At 43.1% G+C, this 17,063-nt stretch overlaps 1 protein-coding gene across 5 annotated transcripts in view; it reads left to right on the forward strand.

Moving 5' to 3' along the window:
• HOXD3 (homeobox D3) overlaps window positions 1-17,063 on the forward strand; it is a 50,534-nt gene that overhangs the window by 918 nt on the left and 32,553 nt on the right. For 2 of the 5 annotated variants that reach the window (XM_088660305.1, XM_035134733.3), the window contains exon 2: window positions 15,230-15,256. The exons of 1 other annotated variant lie outside the window; for it this stretch is intronic. The gene's annotated coding sequence lies outside the window, so the exon portion shown is untranslated. Of the gene's footprint in view, window positions 1-13,988; window positions 14,111-15,229; window positions 15,257-17,063 lie in introns of those variants that run through there. 2 more of the 5 variants (XM_088660297.1, XM_088660306.1) reach the window with 2 other exon arrangements.

The following is a 17,063-nucleotide window of genomic DNA, read 5'->3' on the forward strand; positions in this document are numbered from 1 at the left end:
TGTGTGTGTGTGTGTGTCCATCCGGGTCACTAATAATGAGCAAAGCTGAGCGCTCCTACGCCCAGATTTGCTGCAGGGAGACTGGTTTACGATCTGTGGTTTCTTCTGTTCTGAGGAGTCGGGAGGGCGGGGGGGGGGGGGAATCCTAAACAGAAAACATGACCCTGTTTTGGGATTTTACTTGCAAAGCGAAGGCCAAATGTTTGCAGTCATTAAAACATCAGGGGTTTGTTAAAACTGTACTTTGCGGGAGGGATGGCGAGGAATGTTTGTGTCATACTGTCGGATATATATAACAGTTTTGAAATGGATCGAGCAGCGGCTAGGTGCTTTTTTCTAGGGTGGTCAAAACACTTCCTAGTGTGCATTGTCATAAAGAGCAGACCCATGTGGCATGTTCCACGGTAGCTAACCCGTAGAAGGTTTAAGCAGACACCAATATGGCTGCAACGTAGCAGGTACTTACTCTTATGTAGCAAGACAGCGACTTCTGGAGTAAAGGCGTTGCGGATTATTGTGGTCTAGCGGGAGGATGACATCACCGTGGTGCTCAGACGTTTTCAAAAATATATTTTATATCGATCAGGCCTAATTGAACCAAGGGAGATTATCTGTCTGTCTTTCTGGCTGTAAGCGGGGTGACATGAGGATTCAATACGTTTATTTTCATAGCAACAATTATGGGAAGGGGAATAATACATACAGCTCTAGACAGTCCAATCTTATCCATGTTTTCTTGGCAGTGAATAAATTCCTTACAGTGGGAATTAATTGTTAAGTAAATATGGCTTAAGATTGCAGACTGGATACAGATATCTAATATATTTGTTGTAATGTAGCCTTAGGCGTCTCTATTTCTATTTAAAATCTTATGCTGAATTATCACCCCATTTATTCATTTATTTATTTTTACAGCAGGGCTGTTGTCCGGTCTAGACAAATCATTATTATTTTTAAAAAAAGGTCGATTATCTCTTCCGGAATGTATTTTATTATGTTATTATCTTCCTGAAAACTGGTTTGCATAATGTGATTTATACATGCATTAAATATGTTAATGTAATGTTGCTTTTACATCAGTTTTGTTTAAGGGCCGTACTACTATGCATAAATATTTGATCACCCCACAATTTAAAATAACTTATCGGTGATAGGAATAAATTTCAATCTTGCTAATGCACTCAAATTTTATTCTGTAAAGAATGACTACTTGGTATATCCTTTTTGTGACTTGTTGGAAGTCAACACGTAATCACTCGAATCCGGTTTCCCCTCTTTTTTCGATCAAGTCTACAGAATGTGAAGTTCTGGATTTCTAGCAATCCGTCTAGGGAAAGTTATTGGGCTGGGTGTTGGGTGGGAGTAAAACACCATCACAATCTTGCAAGGTGATTGTTGATTACAGTTTAATGGCTACAGTTTATAGCAGAAAGTCGCAAACGATCCTAAATAAAATTAATCATGTGTGCATATATAAGTCCGCCCACTTTCCCCTCTGGTATATATTGCTTCTCCCTTTCCCTCCCTCTCAGACTGCATTTATTATAGCAAAATTGGAGAAACAATGTTGATTGGTTTGTTTGCCTTTGCATTCTTGAAATCTTAATTTCCACATTTTTTTTAACCATAAGATCTAACCCATCGTAGATCCGTAACCCAATATACAGTACTTGGATTTAAGAAATAAAGCAAAACAAAATCATGTATGCTGGATGTCTGTTCTTTTTACAGAATATATTAATGTTCTTCAACTTAAAGTGCCAGAGTGCTTGGTGCTGAAAAACCCAAACTCTTGATTCTAAATGCATTCGATTCATTGGAAGAAAGGGGCACTGATTTCAGTACATTTTCCCACCTTAAACCGCAATTTTAGGCATACAGCTTTAGGCTCGACCACCCTGCCATTGTAAATTCCACTGAGTTTCATGAGAGTTTGCCCCCAAGCTCACTGAAATCAAATTAATTGGGGGGTATTGTATTTGGGGCTTCTCATTTCATTTCCCCCTAAAAAAGGGAAAGTGATCATAAATAGACACGTTAGGACCCCCTCAAGAAAGGAGAATTCATCCAGTGGTCAAACGTGGATAGTTTAATCACTTCTCGCTGAAAATGCACAACAAGGCAACAATTTGTGTAAGGAAAAATAATCTCAGAAATGGTCATGTTCTTAGTGAAGAAGAACCCTCCACCCGTTCATATGTTGCCTAGATCTTTTGTACATTAGTGGTGGGTTCAGTGCCCTTAAATACCCACTCACCCAAAGCTCTAAAAATCTAATCGTGGTGTGTACACACACACCATAGCTGCCAAGTTTTCACTTTTCTCACGAGGAAGCCTATTCAGCATGAGGGAAAATCCCTGTAAAAAAGGGATAACTTGGCAGCTATGACACACACACACACACACACACACACACCAGAGAACTATATTTCTCAGGGGCTGCTGTATGAGTGCTTGGAGCTGGGGGTGGGAGAGAGAATCCGAACAAAGACAGTATTTCACTCTTTGGTTGGCAGGCAGCTGTTAAAGGTATTTACAGCTCTACTGCATTGCGGCACTGAATGCTGCTACTGCTAGTGTTAAGAGCTAAAAAACAGGAAGTGAGTGTGGGGTGGTGAGGGGGAGAGGAAAAAGGAATCGCCATAAACAGTTCATTTGGTCAATGGGACAGAGCTTAAGACAGAAAATAACACCACACGGGATAAATATCTCCCTAAAAATCCTTATGTCGAGTGGCTTTTGAAAACCTGCCTTTTCCTAAAGAGGAAGTGTAGTTTAATTGGATGCGAGGGGGGGGGATCTCCCCTTTCAAAATCTTCCAAATAGGAAGCTGAGGGTAGCAAACATGAAACATGTGTGAGTTAAAGTGCTGGGGGGGGGTGCGCGCGTGGGGAAGACACAAATACTTGCATGATCCCAGCATGGGAAGGGGGAAATGGGTTGAGGGCCTTTCATATATACATATATAAAAGGTGGAAGTGAGAGGAGGGACCAAGCACTTTAAGGAGAAGGAAAAGCAACGCATTGTTTTAGAGCTCTTTGTGGCGATAGCTAAAGCTTTATTTGGAGAACCTTATTGCCCTCCGGTTTTCTCTTGTTTGCAGACATAAAAGTGAACAATGAATGGGTAGCTGTATCAAGGTAGGGTTGCGGGTTTGGGTTGGCTCCTAGGATAGTCATCAGTTCTTCCAAACTGACAGCAATCTGCGCTTTGGGAATGAATCAGCCCAGCTTTGAGATTTAAGAAGAAGAACCGGAGACTTTATTATTATTATTTTTATGTTGGACCGTTTCAAAGCACCACCAGGAAGACACAGACCTGACGCGGAGGCAGGAGCTATGTGGGGTTAAGAACAAGGTCGGCGCAGTTCCTTTAAATCCATGTGGCTTCCAGGCTGCAGTCACCGGGTTTCATGGAGCAGCCCTTAGCCACAATCCGGCACAAGGCTAGGCCCGGGTTAAAACTCCTGGGTGCCAGACCGATTTTACTAGATCTTTAGCTAGAAAGAGATAATGGGCCTCAATGCTTGTTGGTTGTTTGGCAACTGGTTTGTTGTCTCTGTCTGGCCGACTGACTCTGAAATCGGCCAAGCAACAGGCCTCTCTTCACTCTGCAGAACAGAGAACTCCCACATTGTGTTAGTCACCGACCGGGCCTGGACGCATTGCTATTGAGGCCAACGGTTCTGCTCAAGGAACCAGCCAAGGATCAGGAAGGATGTTAAGAGTCTGGGGTCTCGCCTTGAGTGGTGTCAGAGGCTCGTTTTGCCTTTGAAACGTTGCCAGCCTATTCTGCCTTCCTGTTTGCTAGTCGCTCGTTAAGTTCCTTTTTATTGTGTCCCTCTGCATTCCTGTGCTGGACGCAGAACGGCCTGGCTAGCGCAGTCTCCCCCATGCAGCCTCAGATCTCCGTCCACACTGCCAGCTTCCTTTTCTCCCATCCCTTTAAACAACCTCCACATATTCTCAGCTGCTTTTCCTCAGACCCTCAGCCTGGGCCTAGAACAAAACAGCTCAGCTCCACGTTTCCTGTCCAGCGCCCTCTTGGAGCAAACTTATTCAGAGGGGTGTGGGTGCGCGCGCGCGCGCGAGCCGGACGTGCTTTTCAGTTTCAGCTGTTAAATAAATAGCTCTTTTAATATTGACTTAAAGCGGGATGCCTCCCCTTCTTCAACATCAAAACATTGTTTAATATTATGTATACGTGCTTTATGTAAGAAGGTCGCTGGAGAGTGAAGCCTGCAACCGTGCAAACGCGCACACACTCTCATGACTACGCTCAGGATGGTAGGAATCTTTCAGAGTCTGAAGGGACACTATCTATACAGTAATCAGAAGGCCTTCTGCACACACCTGATATTTGAGTCGACGGGTGCCACAAAGGTGCGGTTCATCCTTGTCGTTATTTCCCAGAAGGGATTCCCTACTCCTTCTAATTTCCTTTCCTCTCCCCCTCTCCCTAATCCTCTTCTATCTGATTTGGGAGCAGATGTCACATGGAGACCCTGCCCCTCTCCTCCCTCCCCCTCCCCGCCCACCAGCCCCTGTGATGTGAAGAGTCACTTTGTCGTCTGGCCGCTCGTCCAGGAGAAGGCGCTGTAGGACAAGCCTCGCAGTCCTGTGCATCTTAAGATCAGCGGCTGCAGTGACTCTGCTGATCTATTACATGGCAGGGACCCGCAATGTGCAAGGGCAGCCCAGAAAGCCTCTCTTAACCCACCCCGCGCAAGGAGGTTCGAGGAAGAAAATGATCACGAAATTCTAGATCTCTGTGACACTTTCTTGCCCTCCCTAAGCAATTGTCACAAGAGATCAGATGAAATAATAATAATAGTCCCTTTCCTTGACTAATGCAACCTCATGCTTAAACTACACGTTTAACCAGTTTCACATTTGGGGAGTTGTAATTTCATGAGAGGCTAAGGCACTCTTGATTCTCAGCATTCTGGAAAGCAAGCTACAACCGTTTTAGGGAAGGGGAGGAGCCTAAATAGTTTCGGAATGCTCTACATTTCTTGACCCTGATAGAACCATAGTGTTGGAAGGGAATATTGAAGTGATCCAGTCCAATCTCCTGGTCAATGCAGTATCTGCAGTGCAGGTTTCAGTGACAGTATCCCTGCCATATGGCAGTCTACTTAAAGACCTCCAGCAGGGGCTACCCCAGATGCTATCACCTCTGGAGGCAGCCCATTGCACTCTTGAACAGCACTTGCCATTCTCTCTTAATGTTTAGATAAAAACTACTTTCTTGCCATTTCCACCCATGAGTTCTAGTATGGCCCTCTGGACCAACAGAGGACAGGCCTGCTCCATCTTCTTCTGCATGACAGTCCTTCAGATATTTGAAGGCTGTGATCCTTAATTCACTTTTCTCCAGACTAAAACTAGACAACTTCTCTTATGGTTCCTCATGAGACTTGGATACCATGCTACTCACCGTCCTGGTCCCCTTCCTCTGGCCATGCTCCATTTTGTCAGTACTCCAGTTATAGCCCAACCAGCATGGAATATAGTGGAACTATTGCTTTTTAATCTGGACATTATGCTTCTTTTAATATATCCTAATATTGCATTTAGGTGTTTTGGGTTTTTTTTAGCAACTGCATCATACTGCTTATGTTTAGCTTTTGATCAACTTATTGGTCCTTTATTGATCCTTTCCCTATGTACTGCTGCCAAGGCAGGCTGCTTCAATTCTATATTTGTGCCTTTCATTCTTGTTACACAAATACAAGACTTTATTTCCATCTCTGTTGAATTTCACTTGGTTAGTTCTGGCCCAACATTTGAAACTGGAAGCCAGCTGCACTCCACTCAAGGAAGTTGTATTATTAACAGGGCAATCTTACACATGTTTATCCAGAAGCGAGTAATAGTCAGTTCAGAAGGTAACTGACTCAAGTAAATGGGAATAGGATTGCAGCCTAAATCTCACTGAGTTTACAAAACTGAACTGGAAGGCTACAATCCTACATACACGGCATTGAGAGTAGATCCCAATGAAAGTTACTTTTGAGTAACTATGATAGGCTCAGAGTTGAGATTTTAAGAGCAGATTTGCCAAGGCAAGCTATTGAGGTCAATGGAGAGCTACATATTTGTTCATCTGCTAGGCCTTCATGCACTTCACAGCCTGATCCTATCTATCTTGACTTGAAAGTAAATCCCAATGAATTCAAGGGTGCACAGGACTGCCCCATAAGTAGTGCTTATATTCCATCCCTTCTTTTCAGTCTTATGCACATACCTGTGGGTGCAGCCAGTCAGCCAGACGTCTTTAGACCAGAAGAAAGGCATATTACAGCTACCCATTAAAAACCACAGTTGAAATGGCCCATAATCATTGCACTACACTCCCCGGGTCTCCCACAGACCAGTGCCATTTAAAATACCATCAGCCAGCCTCCTCACCCTCAAGTGCAGTCCCTGTTTATGGGGCTGTATAGACAGCCTTTTGTACCATAGCAAACAAGTGGTCACAGCTAGTTACTCCAGGGGACCATCATCTGTCTGATCTTTGATGATGTTCTTCTCCTGCTTCCTTTGCTTTCCCTTTGATCTCTGATGGCCCCTAAAATGGTAGTCATTCCTCTCAAAAGTCTCTTACTTCTAACAGGGCTGAAAGCATCCAGTCCATTGGTTTGTGGTCTTCCCAATTGTAGGTGATAAAAGCAAATTGCATGTCTAGCTTTTTATTTCTTTCTGTCTGCCTTCCCTACCCCCATAGCTCGCAACCTCATTCACTGGACTCTTTCAAGGTTCACCTTCCACAGTCATGACACAAGTACTTGGCCTAGATTGACCTTCTGTGCCACACAACCATCTCTCCCCCCCCCTTTCTCTGTCTCCCCATCTCCCATTGGCATGTGCAATAGATATGCACTGCCCTCCTCTTCACACTTGTGGTCTCCATCCAGGTGCCATATTCTTCTTTCCTGAGTCAGAGCATCTGCCTTCATAACACAAACTTATACAACACAATACTATACACAGCGGAAGGTTATGGCTCAGTGGCAGAACATCTGTTTTGCATGCAGAAGATCCTTGGCATCTCCAAGAAGGGCTAGGAATGTCCCCTGTCACTTCCAGACAGTGTAACCAATACTGAGCTAGGTGGATCGCTGGAATGACTCAATATAAAGCAGCTTCCTGCATTCCTATGTCTATTCAGAAGTAAGCTACACTGAGTTCAATGGGGCTTACTTCAGGGTGCATAGGACTGCAGACCCTGGATCTTTAAAATGTCACATCTCACATTAAGTTGGCTTTCTCTCTTCATTTAGTTGGGTAGGCATTGCACAGCTATCTTCCTAGCTATGTGAAACTCTCCATGTTCAAACAGCATACTTCCAAGTACCAGGTGTTGGACCAGGTGCCTATGAGACATGCCAAAATTTTAATCCCTTGGTTATGAGTTTTCATAGCCTGGTCACTGTTTGAAACAGAGTGCCTTAGTCTAATTGAGCAATGCAGTTCATTTGTCCTCAGAAAGTGGACTTGATCAACATGAATGGCCACACAATCAAGACATGATTCTACAGCAGGCATCCCCAAACTGCGGCCCTCCAGATGTTTTGGCCTACAACTTCCATGATCCCTTGCTAACAGGACCAGTGGTCAGGGATGATGGGAATTGTAGTCCAAAACATCTGGAGGGCTGAAGTTTGGGGTGCCTGTTCTACAGTATCCTGAAGAAATGCAAGGTTCCTTGCCATGTGACTGGGTGATCAAAACAAATTCTTGTTGGTCAAACACACTACATTTTGAAGTTATGAAGTTAAAAGAGGATTAGACAAATTCATGAAGGAGAAGGCTATCAACGGTTACTGGTCACTGCCTTCACTGTCAGAGGCATCATCATCATCATCATCTTTTATTATTTGTACCCCCACCCATCTGACTGGTTTGCCCCATCCACTCTGGGTGGTTTCCAGCATATATAAAAACATAGTAAAGCATTAAACCTTAAAAAGCTTCCCTATACCAGGCATAGGCAAACTCCGGCCCTCCAGATGTTTGGGACTACAATTCCCATCATCCCTTATCACTGATCCTGTTAGCTAGGGATGATGGAAATTGTAGTCCTAAACATCTGGAGGGCCGGAGTTTGCCTATGCCTGCCCTATCCTGTACAGGGCTTTTGTATATGGGTTCTTCTGAATATCAGTTGCTTGGAATTGCAGGTGGGCAAAGTGTTCTCATGCTCTAATCCTGTTTGCTGGCTTTCCACATGCATCTGGCTGGCCACCTTGAGAACAGGATGCTGGACTAGAGGGGCCAATTGACCTGATCCAACAGGCTTGCATTATGTTCTTATGTCTCTTATGCTGTCTTCTTTTCAAAAGTTCTTGGAATGAGAAAGAGCTCTGTGAAGCCCCAAACCTGCCTAATATTTTCCAGTGAGGAAAAGTTACCTGTGTCCTTCTTCTGGCTACTGAATCCTGCCTAATCAGCCATGCACTTTCAATCAGAGGCTAACCCAATTGCTTCAATTGAACCTATTCCCATATAATTCCTGTCGTGGGTCACCATCCTAAGAATTGAAACCCATTGAGTTTACTTCTTAGTAGCTAAGATTAGGGTGGCAGCACACGTTTTTGAGGTGAATGTGTATAGCTGATGAAATCAGATTGTAGAATTTAAATCAGGGGAATGACAACTACCTGACGTGAAATCAGGTCCTACAAAGGGCAAAAGATGCTTCAGTGGGACTTTCACTCAGCTCAACCCTCTTTGCAGCTGTAGAAGTTCGTCAGAGGCAGCAAAGGATATCAAAGTCATGGGTTTAAACCCACGTTGGGCAAAAACAATTCCTGCATTGTAGGTTGTTGTACTAGATGACTCTCGTGGTCCCTTCCAATTCAACAATTCTATGGTGCTATGAATGCACACTTTGGATCTGGGGTGATATCCAATGTTACTCAAGAGTAGACAGCTTGAAACTACATCATTAGAGTTAAGTAAGTTAAGATCATTGATTTCAGTGGTTCTACTCAGAGTATGGCTTAGTTGGCTACAACCGCTCGCAAAACAAGAGCAGGTTTTTAAGCTGAGGTGCAAAATCTCAGGTTTCTGATGGCAGTTAAAACTAAAGGGCTTATTTTCCAGGTAAAATGTATTCGGGATGGATCTACTGTGTGGTAAATAAATGTATCAATCTCTTGAATAACTCTACAAGAGTTCTTACTTTGAGTCCTTTTTACATTAAATGCAAGTTATTAGCTTGAGTTTGACTCGATCTTATTGTGTTCATATCCGGGGGCTTCTGTTCTGTTTCCTTGCAGAGAATCGGGATAAAAGCGAAGTTATTCTCTCCTTTGCGCGCGCCTTCTCTGGGGCCAGGACTTTTCAAGGCTCCGCATAGCACTAACCCGCTTTGAACCGAGCCATTTTGCAAACTTCTAATTTTTCACCTGAGAACGCTCCCTGTTTTCCCTTTCTGCTGATGTATCCTTGATCACATTTAATGAAAAGCCACGTCATCTCCTCCTACAGCTCATTTGCCTTATTTCCTCCTTTCTGTGGTTTCGGGGCATTAAACTCCTTGCTAATTTCCAGTGGATGCATTTATCCTAAATTGTATGGGCTAGCGTCAAGGAGCTGAAACCGACTTCTTATGCACTTATCGTTTTGAGAAATAACCAAGTAATCTGTGCTGGCATTTTGATCACGGTCCAGCACGAGTTTAGTTGATTTAGTGCAAAGCTTGTACAGAAGAAGAGGGGGGGGCACGGGGGAATCTATTTCTGACCGTATTTCTTCCTGCCTGTTAAAGAAGGCTTTGCACCTGTAAACTGGACCCCTCTGTTCCTAATCTGATTTTCTATGCTCATTTCCCTTCTAGGTGCATATAGTCACCAGTGAAGCCTATGTTATCTTTGATGACCACTTAAAAAATGGCAGGTCATTTCCTTAGTTGTGGCGCTCATTGTAAAATTTATGTTTTTTCCTGTTTCTTTCTCTCTTTTTTGCGGTTTAAAACTTTTAACTAGCTTCGTGATGTGCTTCCTATAACTTTGAGAAAACAGAAACACGTCTAAATGCTATTTTATATTCACAAAGCATTTGATTTGAGGCCAGTCTTCATGGCTAGAAAACAGAACTTTTTGGTTGAGCCAGGAAAATGTGAAGACCTGAGTGTCTCTCAACATGTGCAGAGCACATTTATTTAATCACTGAGGAACAACTAACAAGTATAAGTATGAGTTTAGGAAGAGGTGATTCTAGGGCAGCGAGTGAATTTCAAAGGGATAGTTTCAAACAGCATTATTGCTGTTATTGTGTGTGTGTGCTTGCAGGGTTTCCTGGTTCAGGTCCAAAAAACATAGCGGGTCTTGGGTATTAAGTAATTTCACTGGGATGGGGGGAGTGGGAACTGGCAAAATGCTGCTGTGCACACCAGGCAGGAAGATGTCTTGGTTGGGCTAACCCTAAATTAAGATGTTCTGCAGTGCCTTGTATGGGAGACCTAGACTGAGTGACCAGTCTCTGTGTTGTGCAAAAACAGGAGACAAACCAGCTGCTAGCCTTGTGTATTAGATAATGAATCTTACTGGCTTTGTATTCACAGACTCTACCATTTGACTTTTCTACTTATCACAGTTCTACTGTACCGTTTGACTCTGTTCTACTTATCACAGAAAGTAGCAAACTTTATTTTGGGTCCTAGTATCTCAGGCTGCAGGCAGGAATTCACATGGCACAATACTTCTTCCTACAAACAAAATTATTGGAATAGAAAAAAAGCAAACAAACTAGATTTTTTTTGGGAGAAGGTTTCTACACAGGTTTTGGGTGGAGGGTATGGAGGTATGTTCAATCACTCGAGCCCCCATGTGATTGGGGTTCTAAAAGAGTACAGCCCAGACACAGGTTGAGCACTGTGGCAAGAACTTGGCCTATTGAGTAAAGCAGGAATCAAGCACCTCAGATGTCCATGTGTCCACTTAGAACAGGGGTGGCCAAACGTAGTGTCCTCAATGTGTTATGAATGAGAACTCCTATCATCTATGACCCTTGGCCATGCTGGCTGGGGCTTATAGGAGTTGTAGCCCAAAATATATGGAGAGCAGCACATTGAGCACCCTGGCTTGGAACTTTGATGTCATGGGACCTGGACCACAGCTAGAAGGATTTTTTTTGCAGAAGGGACAAAATACTATTTTGTTAAGTGGTCTCGAGACACTATCCAAATGAAGATCAGGAAAGGGGGCGACCTTTTAGAATCTATGTCCAATAGTAGAAACCTTAGTGCTAATGTCAATAATATGTTCTCAGAACAAATCCTCATCTTCAGGACTGCACACAGAATCAATAACCAAGGTAAGAGGTAGTACTTGAAGGGAAATTGCATTCTAAACTTGTGTCATTGAAACCAGACACACTGAGAACAATGTTAGTCCTTCTCACAGTTGCGCTGCATAAGTCCAGTGGTAGGACTCTACTCCAAGAGAGGTACTAATGCAAGTCACTGGAGCTTCAATTCAGTTTGATAGCTAAACTAAAGCAGCTGAACTAAACGGCAGACGCAAGCCTTTAAGCACACTTTTCTGAAGGCAAGTTCCATCAAAATCAAAGTCTAATCAATCAATAATGTCCGTTAATGCACATGATCCACATGGATCGTTTAAACTGTCTTTAATTCAAGTATTCCAGATTACCAGTTTTGGGAATTTGAGTGTAACAGGGGGCCTGATTTACAAGGCAGCCTCGTGGCGGCTTACTGACCCGAATCCGTGCCCCATAAATATTTGCTTATGTTTTTTCTTTTTGTGTTCCCCGTCCCTTGGAAAAAGTTTTTATCATTTTGTCCCGTTTGGCTTATCTGAGTCTTCATTTGCTTTGGAAAGCTGAGCAGACTTTCTCTTGGATTGGAACAATGCTTTTAATTTTTTTTCTAAAAAAATATTTATACTATTTGAACAACATCTTAGAAAACTAGGAGAGCCCGAAATTCTGAACACGTATTCCACGGTGTCACCGAAGGTGTCACTTAAAGTAAAATTGGGATTTGAGTGTGGCTACTTTTTCAACATAAGTGGCTGGTAAGCCTGTTAAACCGAGAGACCTAATTTATGTTTTGAATCTCTGCGCACATTGCAGTGAAATAACACACTTCCTCCACACATGAAAATTTCTCTTAACCCCCCCTCCCATGGGGAGATTTACTGTTTTAAAGTAATGTATATACGAGGGGGTGGGGTGAGAAAACGCTAGTTTAAAATAGTATATAAACTTCCAAACACTTTGCTTGAACTAGATGCAGGGAAGTTGTGCTGGTCCGAGGAACCTTAAAAAGAATCTAGTCTTTCCAGCAGGTGAACGTCAGTTGCATTTGTTCCTAAGAATCCTGCCCCCCCCCAGGATATGACAAAAGTCCTGCTCCTAAATGACTTCGGATACCTTCCTCTGAGGCTGAACTTTACAGCCTTACAGCGACGCATGCACACCCATGCTTTGGAGTCATTTTCATAAATCATTTCCTTGTAATAATAAGATCAATTCGCATGGCAGGAGAGCCAAGTGGAGGGCGGGGCCTTCTCCATTCAAACATTTATGCTCTGCTCATTTTAAATGTCAGAGGGTACTTGCTTTTCTCTTGCCTTGCCGTTTTATCTTATTTGTTTCGTTTTGGAGTATTGTTTACAAAAAATTATCTTCCATTGACCTACACAACTGGATAAGCATTTATCCCTGCCATCCCCAGTTTTATATCTCACACACACACTCTCACACACAGCTTTGCATGCAAAAGGCTATACCTTCCAAGGGACATTTGACTTCCGGTGTCTCAGAATTTTAGTTTCTTTAAGATCCAGTTTGACTTACTCACCCGCTCCCTCTCTGCTGCCTCCTACCTTTCCTTCACACCAGACTACTTTTTATTACTTTATGACTCCCCTCCTTAAAGCTTCAGCTATCAAAGTTTTCGGGAGGCGGCGGAGGGGGACGACGACACGAATAGACTGAGCTGTTTTGTCACTTTTACAAGTCCCGTGTATCTCCTTGCGCTGCGAAACAGTTTGGTTAGTGTGAAGGGGCCCAGAAGAGGCCGCCTGATAAAGAGTTGCTGAACTGTATTGCTAGATCCATTCTGGATATCACGGTGGCCAGCCAGATCCCTCTTGGAAGCTTCCAAGCAGGAGCTGAAAATGATGGCCTTCCTCTCTCTTTTGCTCCCACCCAACGTCTGCTGCGCTGCTCCTGCACATGGAGGTTTTGCTATCGGTCGATTCCCGGCCCCCAGCACTTCCCGTAGCTGCTTAGCAAACAGACATAGATAAACACACTCTTCCTCTGACAAACCCTAGACAACAGAACCATTTATCCTGCAGAACGGCACCATTCCCTCCAAAGTTTTGTGTGCATGCCAAGCCGCCTGGATGATCGCGTAACCCGAGTGCCTGGGGCCTGACCATAGAGACGAGGCTGGGCGTGGGCTAGCTGGGAGGATTTCACAAAAGTGATGGCCTTTGGTGTCGCTTAAAATCGTCCTTCCCTCCCTCCCTCCCTCCTCCCTCCCACCACTCCACATACATATTCATTCAAATAAATTTTGAAACGGTACTCACAGCGAAAATCACACGTTCCTTTCCTCATTAAAGGGGAGATCTAAACTGCCACTGGGGCCTGTCCTCGCACAACTCATTATTATTATTATTTAATTAAAAAAGAGCCTGGCCTAAAGGCTACAGACAGGCAAGGCCTCCAGTGCCTGGCGCTCGCTATTTTAGACTACTTTAAATTTCATAGAACGCAGGGTGTGTGGGTTTACCCCCTTTCCCCCCTTCTCTTTCACCCCCCTTCCTTCCAGACCCTCTTTATATAAGTGAATAAAAGTTTAAAGCTAGAGGTTATTTATTGTTCCGTCGAGATAAGTCCTGAGTGGCTCTTTCGAAGCACGTGATTCCAATAAACTTTGTTTTATGGCTTGAGAGTTGACAAGCCAAAATATAATTCCCACCATAAATTAGTTTAAGAGCATACAAGTGCAGATGCTTTAGTTCCTGGGAGCAGTGACAGGGAAAGTGTTAGGCAGGAGACCTCTGCCTGAAACCAAGCGCCCAGGACCTTTGCTTCTTCCTCTTCCCTTTGGCAAAGCTCACAAGTAAGTCTCTTCTTGCGCTCCATATGTGACCGAGTCCCTCTCTCCAGTGACCGTGTGTCTGAGTGTTCTCTGGAACTGTATATGAATGAAAAGATCCGATCCAGGGAAGCCCGGAAGTATTATAGGAATAGCATTTCCTTCGGATTTGCTCCAAGTTTTAAGAGGGCTGTCAGTAAATCGCACGTCGACAGTTTTAATTTTAATTTTGTAAAAGAAACCAACCTCGGTTTAAGCCGGTACCTCCTTCATTAAGTGATTAATTTGCAGAGATTTCAAGGGGCACTGCGTTCTGGCTGTTATTTTAGAAGGAGAGTGAAGGGAGGAACGGAAAGAAAGATAAGATGATATACATCGATGGAATGATTGCTCCCTGTTTTAAGCTGGTCTGGGGGTCTATACAGCCCTTCTCAGGGATAGCGCAAGCAAAAGTGAAGGGGATGTTTTGCAAAATACCTCAACCTTGGTTCTTTCTCTTTGAAAACATTGTTTAAATAGTCTCCCCCCTCCACGTGGTTGATGATGTAGAATTTATTTGTTACAATAAGAGAATAAAGACACAGACAGAAAAAGGGAGATCTGTTTAAGTAAACTGTAAAATAGATGTACTATAATAATGATGATATTCACAAGTTCATGTTGGGAAAATGGTATGGATTTTAAGCAAGCGGGTTACTGACTAAATGCTGGCCAGGGCGCTTCAGGGATTCATTACGCTGGTAAGCTTTATGACACTTTGGGATTAGCCTAGTTGGAGGAAGAATATATCTTTATCAGATAAAACATTTTATGAAAACATAGTTGAAACTAGTAGTAAGGATGATCGTATACAATTACATGATAACCCTGACTGAAATATTTAATTTCGCTGGCTTTTATTACAAAAAGAATTTAACAAAAGAGGCAAATCAACAATGGGGTGGTGGTGAGTGTGTTGATTTGCCACCTTTATATGCAATGCCTGCCTGTGTCCTTAACATTCTCCTATCTAAATAGAGATGCAATGCATGTATTGCTCCCCCTCCCCCCGGAACTATGATTAGTATCATCTATACATGGAAAAACAACAATACGAAATGGTTTTGTTTATTTTCTTTCTCCTCTTTCCCCCCACTGCAACAGGTTCGGGACAATGGAAGGGCTTCTACAGTAAGTGAACTTTTTTCCCTCTCCTTTCCGGGTGTGCAAAATTTGCCGGGGCTTCCAAACATCGCCTTGTAAACGTTTGAGTTTGTAAACAGAGATGGTGTGTTTCTGATTATGTTTCTGCAAGGCTGTTTTGTACTGGACGGCTCTTGGGGCTTCAAGCTTGTTCTCTCTCTCTCCCCCTCTCCCATCCTCCTGCGGTTTGTGGCTGCAGATCACAGCAAACGCTGATTGTGCAGTTTCTGGGGAGATAATTGCAGGTGCAAGGTGCCTAACTTGTGCCTCTCTTAAGCTCTTTCCAGATAATGAGCAGGATTAGCATTTTAACAGGATAAAGTTATGCCGTGTTTCCCTGTGCAAATGTTGAATCTATCATGTCCCAGGGCAAGCACTTCTACTGGTTGGCTCCTCTTTTGGTGGAGATCCAAAATACGGATTGCGCTTGCCCTCTCGGTACTGCAGCCTTTGAGGATGAACTAATGTTCCAACGAGGAGTTATGCTCTAAATACTGTTGTATCTCCTCCCCTTTTATTTTGGGCATAAAGGCCTGCTGCTTGCAATGGAAAGGTGCACTCCTAGTCAATAGGCATAGGATCGCAACCAAGGCGTTTTTGTCAGATGTCAGTGAAGTGTTCCCGAGATAGAGTGGTTGACATTTATATGAAATACTGGAAGAAAGCAGATACAGATAATATTGCTGTCTGAACTTAGGGGAAACAGGAGGTAAAAATAACACGAGAGGGGGGAAGCTGGGTTTCATTAAAGGAGAAAGAAAGGAAGGCTATTATTAGTTCAATAGTTGCAAGTATAATTATATGTGGCATAATTATATGTGGAGCATGAGTTCTACTCTGCTGTCCTGGGATACAATACATTACCTCGCTATTTAGAAAAAAAGGGAAACCAATATAACCATATATTACTCAACCTCTAAAAGTTATTATTTTCGGCACAACATCTTTCTGTCTCCTTTATGCTTTCCTTCCTTAGCTCTGAGCCATTTACTTTGCTAATTTTAAATCCCAGCCTGATATATCGATCTGCCGGTTTTAAAATCACAATATTATGCTTTGTATGGCTTTTGGATGGCTTTAAACCATAAGAGGGTGCCTGGGATTTCCTACAATTTCTTCCTTCCTAGTGGAACTTTTTTTGCCCTTTCCTCAGTTTTCTTTGGCCAGCTTTAAACCTTAACAAGGAAATAAGCACCACCCTTTCATTTTCTATCCTTCCTTCCTTCTTCTTCTTTTAAAAAATATTCCTTCAACTTAGCTGCAGCATACTGATTATGAACCAGAATACAAAAACGGCCTGGTGGATCAAAAGAATTTGTACGGGCAGTTGAGCACGAGGTGAATGTTTAACGCTTTTGTTCATCAATAACTCCTTTGGCTTTGACCTGTCTGAGCAAGTCACGCAATAAGGTGAAACGCAGGTCACAGCGTCTAACAAATATGAAAATCTGGGCTATTTAACAAAATATTCGAACGATTCTTTTTTTAAAAAAATGTTTTGTTTTGTTTAAATTAAAGAAAGCCCTTTCTCCGATTAGTCCTGTCCCAGGCCACCCCTTAATTCCGCTTTCCCCGAGAAGTAACATATTTGAAAACGTATATTCTGTAGAATTGGACCGTTTTGCATTTCTTGCTTAAATACTTACTCATCAAAGGGAGCAAGAGTGGGGGGTACCCACGCATTCTTCTCATTAGAAATAATAATGCCTCTTTAGCCAGCTCAGAGAGCAGGTACTGATTCAGAAATCCGTAAAGTGATCCACTTGCTCTTCCATTTCTGTCCCAAGGAGACCAC

This window comes from Zootoca vivipara, chromosome 1 (assembly GCF_965207765.1).
Source record: "Zootoca vivipara chromosome 1, rZooViv2.hap1.1, whole genome shotgun sequence".
In the NCBI taxonomy this organism is placed as follows: Eukaryota; Metazoa; Chordata; class Lepidosauria; order Squamata; family Lacertidae; genus Zootoca; species Zootoca vivipara.